Source organism: Crinia signifera, chromosome 6, assembly GCF_055691185.1.
Source record: "Crinia signifera chromosome 6, ASM5569118v1, whole genome shotgun sequence".
Lineage (NCBI taxonomy): Eukaryota > Metazoa > Chordata > Amphibia > Anura > Myobatrachidae > Crinia > Crinia signifera.
This window is the reverse complement of record NC_139222.1, coordinates 64,720,971-64,732,199: the sequence shown is the minus strand read 5'-3', so window position 1 is coordinate 64,732,199 and position 11,229 is coordinate 64,720,971.

Genomic DNA, 11,229 nt, shown 5'->3' with positions numbered 1-11,229 from the left:
TGACTACGCTAAATCGCCGCCATTGTTCCCCGCCGCCTAGAGACTCCGCCGCCACCTGGCCGCCGCTGATTCCCTGCCGCCAGTAATATGTAAGTTAACCCCCCCTCCTGGCTGCCCGCCCGCCGCACAATCCCTGCCCGAGGCCACAGATTAGCCTACGTAATCAGCGTAGCGTAGCCGGGCGCCCGGCTAACATATAAATACCGAATCACCATTGGACGATGGTCATTTCTAGTAGGGATGGCCATTGGCACTCATCTTTGTTCACCATCAATGGCGATAGTGTAACCAGCCATCAATGGTAGCATGTTATGATGATGACTATTGATGATTATGTTTTCTGACTCATTGAAACCATCGTTGGCCACCCTAAACCCAGGGGGGAGTCAAAGTGTGCACCACAACCACAGACCCTCCACAGTGGCTGCTTGCAATGTCCCATTCTCTCACAGCACATCACCAGACACCTCCCACCCACCCTCCATTCACAAGGCAGCACACTGCATCTTCACACATGACAACAGTATACTCTGAATCCCCCACCACATCACATGTGCAGTGCCCGAAGAGTCACTGTTGGGAGGGAGCAGCGTTGCAGTCTGAAGGTAGAAAATTCCCTACTGTCCCAATGCTTAATCTCTGAAGGATGGGGGGCTCCCCTGTGGTGACAGATCAGTGGAACACATGGAAATACTAGGGTTGTTTGAAGTTGATGGCTGGGTGGGGGAGTGTGTCACCGCTCAGCAGATCGGGGCTGCCCAATCCTTGGCTGGTGGATAATGCAATAGTGACAGACCGATATTCATCCCTGCATTTCCTTTATTGGGAGGGTACCGCTCTGAGGAGAGGAGCGGAGAGCTCGTCTCCCAGTCCGTGGGTGGTGTCATCATGGAGGGGGAAGGGTGGGATGCAGGCAGTACACATGTCCTTGAGGACCTGCTCAGTATGTAAAACTGAATCCCCAGTCTGAAATTTAGCACAAATTTGCAATCACTGAATATTTTAAAGATAATTATAGGACAGAAACCACCAGGAAAGCAGTGTACAGCATAGCACCACAATGCATGATGCCATACTTCTAGTTTTATGATCAGAATAGTCATATAAACCTTTGAATATGATGGAAAAACAAGATGAACCTAGGACTGAAACACACAGGAAGTAAAGCCTTACAGCACAGCATGATGCCATATTTGAGATCAGAGGAACATTGAAAATCATTTGTATGGCTGGGCATTCTCTATTAAGACATCAAGGGAAACACAACTGAATCTGTGACACAGTCAGTAAAGCACAAAACCATATAATGCCAAGTCGCAAGATGCCATACGGCAAGGTGCCAGGAAGGCAGCTTACAGCTTAACACCACAGTGCACGATGCCATACTTATGGTCTTATGATCAAAATAGTCATGTAAACCATTGGATATTAAGGAAAAACAAGCAGGACATAGCGCTGTAACCGCAAGGAAGGCAGCGTGCAGCATAATCAGTGATTACAAATATGTGATATACCTCCAAGTATCCAACGGGGGGCTCAGTTTTACAAACTGAGCAGCAGGTCCCCTGGGTCATGCTCTGCTGCTGCTTATCATGTGGAGCTGAAAGGCAGCCACCCCAGAAACTGGGACAGAGCAGCTGCCGCCTGATTCCCAGCCCTGTGCCTGGGTATATGCGCGCCCACCACACTACCCAGTCCAAAGCATCACCAGCACAGGACTGGGGGAACCCTCTCTGCCCCCCTCCTCACAGAGAGCGGTGCCTGCCTTATGTCACACTCGGAAGCCGGTAAATGAGCCCAATCATGGTCTGCAGCCATCAGCGTGTTACCGGCTGAGAAGGGATCAGCTGGCCTCAATGTACCAGTCAGTGACCTGATACCCCACCCAGCCATCAATTCCCCCAACCCCAGTACTCCCATCTGTCCCACGGAGTTGTCACCACCTGGGAAACATCCACATCCTGCAGTGATTCAGACTCAGGACAGAAAGGAATTTTCCCCATTCAGGCTACAGCTGTGCTCCACCAAAAGAGAATTCAGACTGGAGCACAATAAATCCAAAGAGTGCAGATTGTGCAAAATATATACATCATATATACATCCAGAATATTCTAAAACATGTGACAAAAGGTAAAATAATAGCGCTCTCATAGATAATAAATACCCAATAGCAATAAGATGACAGAATAAATAAATAAAAATCATGCAGCACATAATACTCCTATTGATGGTGTGATATGTGACTGATAATCAGCAGGTTTCCAGATTGTGCTTGAGTCTCCCACTTCACATATATATGGCATTAATGTGTATGAGAACATCAAGAAAAGTATCCCTTTTAAATGGTTATTTTTTATGTTAAAATGCACTTACAATAATTGAGGGAAGAAAAAGCGTAAATGTGAACGTCCCACTGAGGCAAAAATATGGAAAAACATCGTGCAAGAATCCGGATCAAACAGTCCGCTCACCAGCCAATAAACCAGACGGAAGCATGCACTTTATATCTACACACCGCTGAGTCAATCTCCGTCTGAGACTTTGCCTAGTGAGCAGACCGTTTGATCCAGATTCTTCCAGATTCTTGCAGGCTGGTTTTCCATACTCCAACTGTGGCCATCCAGGACACCAGCCTCTTTTGCTGCTTTGCCTCAGTGGGACATTTAGATTTTACGGTTTATTCCCTCATTTATTGTAAGAGCATTTTAACATATAAAAAGGTTACTTTGCACTATCCCATTTCTGGATGTTCTCCCACACAGTAATGCCATATATATGTGAGGTGGGAGACTCGTTACAGTGCAATCTGGCGTAGGATCTGCTGATTGTTATTCAAAAAGGTATTTACAGCCACAAATTGCACCAACAATTGGAGTATTATGTACTGTATGATCTTTATTAATTCTAGGTCAACTTATTGATAAAGGATATCTAGGATTCTGCCATTCCTGTGCATATTTTACCTTTTTTGCAGCTGTAATCCCCAAACAGTGACCCCACAGGCCCAGCACCTCCACACAAGCGATGTGAGGGTGGGGTCCGGAGTATGCTGTTGCAGTCTGTGTGGAGGGGTGCAGTATACTGCCTTGTACGTGGAGGGTTTGTGTGTGTGCGGGGTGTCTGGTGATGTGCTTCAAAGCATGGGAGGTAACCCATCACATCGCAATGGGGGTTAGCTTAAAAGCATATGTGATGGGACCCAAAAGTAGGACCCCAAATTTATGATGAGGGTTCCCTGTGACCCACACATTTTATTCACGGAGCAGGATCATGAATAGTGCTACAGTGCATGATGCCAAACTTATGGTTTAATGATCACTACAGACATACAAACCATTTGATCATTAGGAACAACAAGCTGGACCTAGGACTAAAAACCCCACAAAGGATTAATGCACAAAGCTGTGCCTTGCGCCAGCATGAGGCCATATTTAAGGATTAAGGGACAATGAAAATGGTTTGTATGGCTATTAGGAGATCAAGGGAAATGCAGATGATCTGGGATCGGAACACACAGAGATTTACTATTCGCACAGGATCCTCATCTGTTGGAGGAAATTGGATGGACCCCCAATTGGTACAATGACTTATTGAATGTCAGTTATTGTCGGAGGTGTGCTACCACTGGACATCGAAATTGAACATGTACAGTAAAGAAAAAGTATGTCCGTATGTGATGCACCTACTTGAACTCACACGAGTAAAATGTAACTTTTATTGACAATTTAAGAAAGCGAAATATAAAAACACACATACAACAAACACACAATGTGTTTAAAAACGGTGGCTCTCTGATCCTATCCACGGTACTAATTCACCATAAGTTCAGATACAGGAATGAGTGGCCACAATATCTTTTTAATGTAATAAAGTATCTCAGTGTAGTATCACTGTATTGTTGGCCACATTCCCTATGTAGAGGTGCACAGGGTAGTAATCCTAGATATAATAATTGGATGTGTCGGTTGTCAGATAGTACTTGAAGTCTCAATAAATGATGATTGGAAGTCTGCCTAGACTGCTGTATATCACAGTGAGTAACCCTTACATGTATCGACAATGAAGTCGTCACTTTAAGAATGTTAATTCCCAAACAAATATGTGGAGGCTGGTGATTGTCACAGTGCGCTAAATATATATGCGCCTGTCACCAATAAGCCTAGTTTCGGATGACAACCCGAGGTGTGGACTGTCAGTAATAATTTGCAGTCTACCCAATACACCTTAAATAATCACAGATGAATTTTGACCAGTCTAATAGTTCTCGCTTAATCTCTCAATTACCCCAAAAAAACGGGAGTTGCTTGGAGATTAATAGTATAGCGGTAGTGTGACCACTCATGGGTATGAATCGAATTTCATCCCTGCAAAGTGTGGTTAATCTAGTGGTCAGATGCTGGTGGGTATAGTATATGTGATGTCGACACTATATGTCAGCAGTTATTGGCAGACATGGGATTAACATATAATTGTGATGGTTTTTTCAGGAGGTTGAGTACTACTCCCTAAACCACATAGAAGTTATATGATTTAATACATGCAAAAAAGATTTTTATTATGGCATAAAAATAATATATGATATGCGCACCATGTGTTGAGCTATTGCGGCAATGATATGATGTGCCGTAATGACAAAGTCACTGCTCAGGCTAGTTTTCATATGAACGAACACATCTCAATGCTACACAGTTGGGGGTATTTCCAATGCTCTGATCAAGGCAATTGGAATATGGGTGGTATGATACCCCACAAGCCAGTAATTGATGTCAGTGGGGTGGAATGATAATTTCCTGTAATACCCCCTGTGTGAACTGCTGCCTAGTGACTCAAGGGAGTCACTGCCGCTGCACAGTGACAGACCAAAAAGCTGTTTGCGAAGCGTGCGCCGGCTAGCGGTGTCGCTCTCTGACCTATACTTTGACTAGGATGTATTTTGATTTGTGTACTTTTTAATACAGGAATCCCTTGAAAGAGGTGCACGGGCAGATAGTGTGAGGACATCCTCACGTCTGTCACTGTGCAGCGGCAGTGACTCCCTTGAGTCACTAGGCAGCAGTTCACACAGGGTGTATTACAGGAAATTATCATTCCACCCCACTGACATCAATTACTGGCTTGTGGGGTATCATACCACCCATATTCCAATTGCCTTGATCAGAGCATTGGAAATACCCCCAACTGTGTAGCATTGAGATGTGTTCGTTCATATGAAAACTAGCCTGAGCAGTGACTTTGTCATTACGGCACATCATATCATTGCCGCAATAGCTCAACACATGGTGCGCATATCATATATTATTTTTATGCCATAATAAAAATCTTTTTTGCATGTATTAAATCATATAACTTCTATGTGGTTTAGGGAGTAGTACTCAACCTCCTGAAAAAACCATCACAATTATATGTTAATCCCATGTCTGCCAATAACTGCTGACATATAGTGTCGACATCACATATACTATAACCACCAGCATCTGACCACTAGATTAACCACACTTTGCAGGGATGAAATTCGATTCATACCCATGAGTGGTCACACTACCGCTATACTATTAATCTCCAAGCAACTCCCGTTTTTTTGGGGTAATTGAGAGATTAAGCGAGAACTATTAGACTGGTCAAAATTCATCTGTGATTATTTAAGGTGTATTGGGTAGACTGCAAATTATTACTGACAGTCCACACCTCGGGTTGTCACCCGAAACTAGGCTTATTGGTGACAGGCGCATATATATTTAGCGCACTGTGACAATCACCAGCCTCCACATATTTGTTTGGGAATTAACATTCTTAAAGTGACGACTTCATTGTCGATACATGTAAGGGTTACTCACTGTGATATACAGCAGTCTAGGCAGACTTCCAATCATCATTTATTGAGACTTCAAGTACTATCTGACAACCGACACATCCAATTATTATATCTAGGATTACTACCCTGTGCACCTCTACATAGGGAATGTGGCCAACAATACAGTGATACTACACTGAGATACTTTATTACATTAAAAAGATATTGTGGCCACTCATTCCTGTATCTGAACTTATGGTGAATTAGTACCGTGGATAGGATCAGAGAGCCACCGTTTTTAAACACATTGTGTATTTGTTGTATGTGTGTTTTTATATTTCGCTTTCTTAAATTGTCAATAAAAGTTACATTTTACTCGTGTGAGTTCAAGTAGGTGCATCACATACGCACATACTTTTTCTTTACTGTACATGATCTGGGATCGACATATTAGTAAAGCACAAAACCTTATAATACCAAGTCACACTGTGCCATACGACAAAATATCAGACCGTATGCAGTGATACTAAAGGGAATAAGGGATTTTGATAATTGTTTACACCCAAAAACAAAACCATTAGCATATAAAGTAAAAGCAGATTATAGGACTTCCGGTTCCGGCAGCGGCATGAACAGCCGCGTGTGAGAGAGCTCCGCTGCCCGCCGGCTCACTTTCACCCTCTTCAAGACTGTTTCAGCCTCCACATACAGCCACACTCGCAGACCCCTATGGACAAGTTCCTGGAGGGAATGCCCGGCTCCAGGTACCGCGCGAACAAGGCTAGAACGCCAGGACTCACCACCTCCAAGATGCCTCCCAGATCCAAGCCACCTTCACCCTCAGCCGCAGACAGCTACACGGAGGATTCTCAGCCAGCCTCCCCAGCATCTGACCTTAAGGTAACCACCACAACCTGAGGAACCGGTGACTTATGGGGACATGTTGGGTGCAATTAGAGCTGCAATGGCTCCCCTGCTGCAAGATCAGACAGATAAAATAAACAGAAGAAGAAAAAAGTCACTTTGTGACAGAAAAAGGAAGAACAGCAAAGGCTTTTTGGGGCACTAAAGATAAAATAAACAAGCAGCTAGCCCAGCTGCAGCAGCCTGTGGTAGAAGCTAAATTCAGGTTTGGGGAGTGCTTTCAAGATGTGGCAGAAATGAAACCCTTAGTAAAGCAACATTCCACAGACATACTGTACTTATACAACAACGTACAAGATCTGGAAAATAGATCCAGAAGGCAAAACCTTCGATTATTGGTTTACCAGAATCTATAAAAGGGGCAGACCTTTTCCAGTTTATAAAAATCAAGCTGCCAGAGCTACTTAACCTCCAGGACTGCTGCTCAGATATGGTGATAGAGCGCGCACACACACTAGGGCCACAACGGCCCCAAGAGGGCGCAAGACCCAGAGCGGTTATTTTCAAAACGCTTAATTACCTCCATAAAGAACTTATCTGGACAATGTCCTGCAGACACAGGGATTTATCTTGGGAGGGACACCAAATCCTCATTTTTCAAGTTTACACTCCAGAACTGATAAAACAGAGAAGATAGTTCTCACCAATTTGTTCCCCGCTTATTAAGCTGGAAAGGAAGTTTGCACTAATGTATCTAGCGAGACTCAGGATATATGATAGGTCCTCATATAAGGACTTTTGGTCAGCACGGGATGCAGAAGGTTTTTTGATGGAAGAACACAGCTTAGACCAGCAGAATACACGTGTCAGATTGCAAGTGACTCCCCCACTCGACTAAAGAGACATGTTCTTCCTGCTTATTCTCTACATTGTAGAAGTTCATGGACTTGATGTGGTCTATATTTATGTGATTTCACCTTGATAGTTGCCACGTTGAAAACCCCAGCTGGGCCGAATCACACTTCTTTACCCTACTGGTTTGTGTTATAAGCTAACAAAGCATTAGAAAATGTTTGTTTTAAGACGGTAAAATGTTTAATTAGTTAAATATTATAAGTGAGTCGGTAGGTGTAGGAGCCTACGCAGAAAGTTATAAAGGTGAGATGTGTTACTCTCACCTTTAACGTTATGGAAGCACGCCTTTATGGCTATTCAGATACAGTTTTTTATTGTTTTGTCTACCCCACTCTCCGGTTACCCACCCTTCTCCCCAACACCCCCTCAGGAAAGAAAGCAGCTCCTATTGTACATTTGTATTAATGCATAAACCGGAATATTGTTGTCAAGGTAGTCATTCAATCCAAATTCAGTCACTATGGCGATTAACATAGGGAGCTGGAACGTGGGCGGGATCAACTCCCCTGTGAAACGAAAGAGAATTTTAGTGCATTTGAACAAACTCCGTCTTGATTTGGTGTGTATTCAGGAATCGCATTTGCTACCTCAGGAAACAGTCAAACTCAATATGATGAAGTGGAAACTTCTGGCATCTTCCCCTTACACATCAAAAGCGAGAGGAGTAGTTATTGCAGCCAAAAATAATTTAGACATAGAAGTGGCTAAGGCAGGGGTTCCCAATCTTTTTTGAATCACGGCACCCTAGAGTATCGGAATGTTTTCACGGCACCCCTAGGCCCAAAAAAATGAATTAGATTGGGTTTATATTCGATTCTTAGGGTCAGTTATGTGGTAAATGCAGGGGTTAAAGTGAGGGGGAACGGGGTGGAACTGAGTTCCACCACCTCTAATGGTGAAGTGGAACATTTTAACCTCCACATTGGCCCTGCACAGTAATTCTCACAGAAAAACAATGTAGTTTGCAGGGGGGTGCCAAAAAACCTACCACTGTCTCTGCCTAATGGGGGAGGGGAGGGGTGTTAATTAGGTGGCATAGAGAAATTAGTTCCCCCACCTCTGCATGACCACTTTATGCCCTGGGTAAAGGGCAGGATTTGCTTCTGTTTGTACACATTTTATGATTGGCAGCCACCAGCACTGGTTTTGGCCATAAATAATTAACCATAAATAATTTGAATTGGTCCTGGACCACCAACCTGGGGCACCCCTGCAAGTGTCCCGCGGCACCCCAGGGAGCCACGGCACACAGTTTGGGAACCACTGGGCTAAGGTCATCTCGGACCCTCAGGGCCGATTTGTGTTGTGCCAACTAAAATTTGATCAGCAAGAATTTGTATGTATTAATGTGTATGCTCCTAATCAGTATTCCAATCCCTTTTTTAGGTAATTGATCGGTTATGTCCCCATTTTTGCACCGGCCAATGATATTATGCGGAGACCTAAAAGCACCATACCTCTCCCCGCAGACTTCCCAAATTTGGCATCCCCAAATTCTGTGAGCAACTACAGATGCTAGACACATGGAGAGTGATGCACCCAACAGAGCAGAATTACTCGTGTCTGTCTGCAGCCACGAACAGAATGTCCCGCATTGATTATATCCTTTTGTCCCATTTTCTCCTCCCCAAAGTAGAGTTTGCGGAGATGGCTCAGATTGTACTCTCGGACCACGCTGTGGTATACATTAAACTTCACCTCACCAAAAAACTGGCCACACCCCCATCTTGGAGATGTCCCATAGCATTGGCGTCATCTGTACACCTTAGAAATGCAGTTAAAACTGCTTGGGACAACTATGCTAGAGAGAACCGTGAGGCCGAGGAGGTGGACCCCTGCTGTTCTGGCAGGCGTCTAAAGCCACGATCAGGGGAGAAAATGATCTCCCAGATGTTACATCTAAAACAGAAAGTAAAGCAAGAGCATTTACGAGCTCAGCTGAAACTTGGTGACGCCTTCCGGGACTTTAGGACTTCCCCTTCTCCCACCACTAAATAGCTATCTATCTGCAAAAAGGACTTGTGAAGCCTCAATAGAGAGATCAGAATCCATATATTCATTTGCTAAAAGAGCGAGATTCCATAGATTTGGAAACAAATCAAGTAAACTACTCTCCTCACTACTACAGGGACAAAGGCCCCTTGCGACAATAAGACCACTACGCAACTCTCTTACAACATCTAATACCCAGACAGCACAGGTTTTTTGCGACTTTTATACTAACTTATACTCCAAACCAACCTCTGATCATACTATCAAACTTTGGGAAACTATCACACCACCCCAGATCTCTGAAGAGGATTCGAATTTCCTTACCCAGGAAATCACTTTTCAAGAAGTAGCCAAAGCCCTATCTAATCTTAAATTAGGTAAAGCACCTGGTCCGGACGGACTTACACCAGAATACTATAAACTGTTATCACGGAAATTAGTCCCGATTCTTACAAAGGTGTTTAATACTATAATGTCATCCAACACGAACCCTAGTCACTTTAATTCGACCATACTCAGAGTGATACCTAAGCCAGGCAGGGACTTATCCTCTCCCAGTTCTTATAGACCAATTTCTTTATTGAATATTGATTACAAGTTGCTCATGAAGATTATGGCAGAACGTCTCAAGCTAATCCTAACCAAGCTAATACATAAAGACCAGACTGGTTTTGTCATAGGGAGGAGCTCTTTGATTAACATCAGACGAGTGTTGGGAGCGGTCAATGCTTCCCAGTGTGCTGTGTCGGAGGACCCAAAAGCTATTCTATCTTTAGATGCTGAAAAGGCCTTCGATATGGTGCACTGGGAACACCTGCATCACACATTGAAACGCTTTGCTTTCCCAGAGACCTTTGTACGCTTCCTATCAACGGTATATGAGGGTGCCTCCTCCCGGATTATATGTAATGGCCTACTGTCGGATCCATTACCCATTTTGAGAAGAACAAGGCAGGGATGCCCCCTCTCACCATTACGGTTTGCTTTGGCTCTTGAGCCATTAGCTATACATCTAAGAGAATCCCCAGATTTTCAGGGGATTCAGATTCGTAATATAGAACTTTGTGTATCCTTATTCAATGACATGTTGTTGTTTCTGTCATATCCACAGTACGCCATTCCATTGATATTCCGAATGTTACATAACTTTGGTACCTTCTCGGGATACAAAGTCAATGTAGACAAAATCAGAGCTACTACTTTTAAAAGGCCCCCCACCCACATTCCCACCTACTGATATATTACACTCAATAAAAATTCAAACATCCCATATTAAGTACTTGGGCATACAAATCCTTAATAGGCTATCAGATTTATATAGGAGAAATCATCCCCCAATTATGTCAAAAATCCTGAAGACAGTCCACGACTAGACTTCCCTTCCCCTTTCCCTTCTGGGAAGAATTGAAGTTGTGAAGTCAGTGAAATTCCCGAGAATAATGTATCAAATGCAAATGCTCCCAACAAAAATCCTGTCCTCCGATGTTAAAACCTTAACACAGGCCTGCTCCAAATTCATATGGAATGGTAAGAAGCCTAAGATCTCCCTGGTGAAGTTAAACCTTTCTAAAGTTAATGGAGGTTTGGGACTCCCGGACATTACAAATTATTCCTGCTCCCTACTAACTCGAGTGGCGGTGGGATGGCTGCAGGAGGCCGACTTGTAT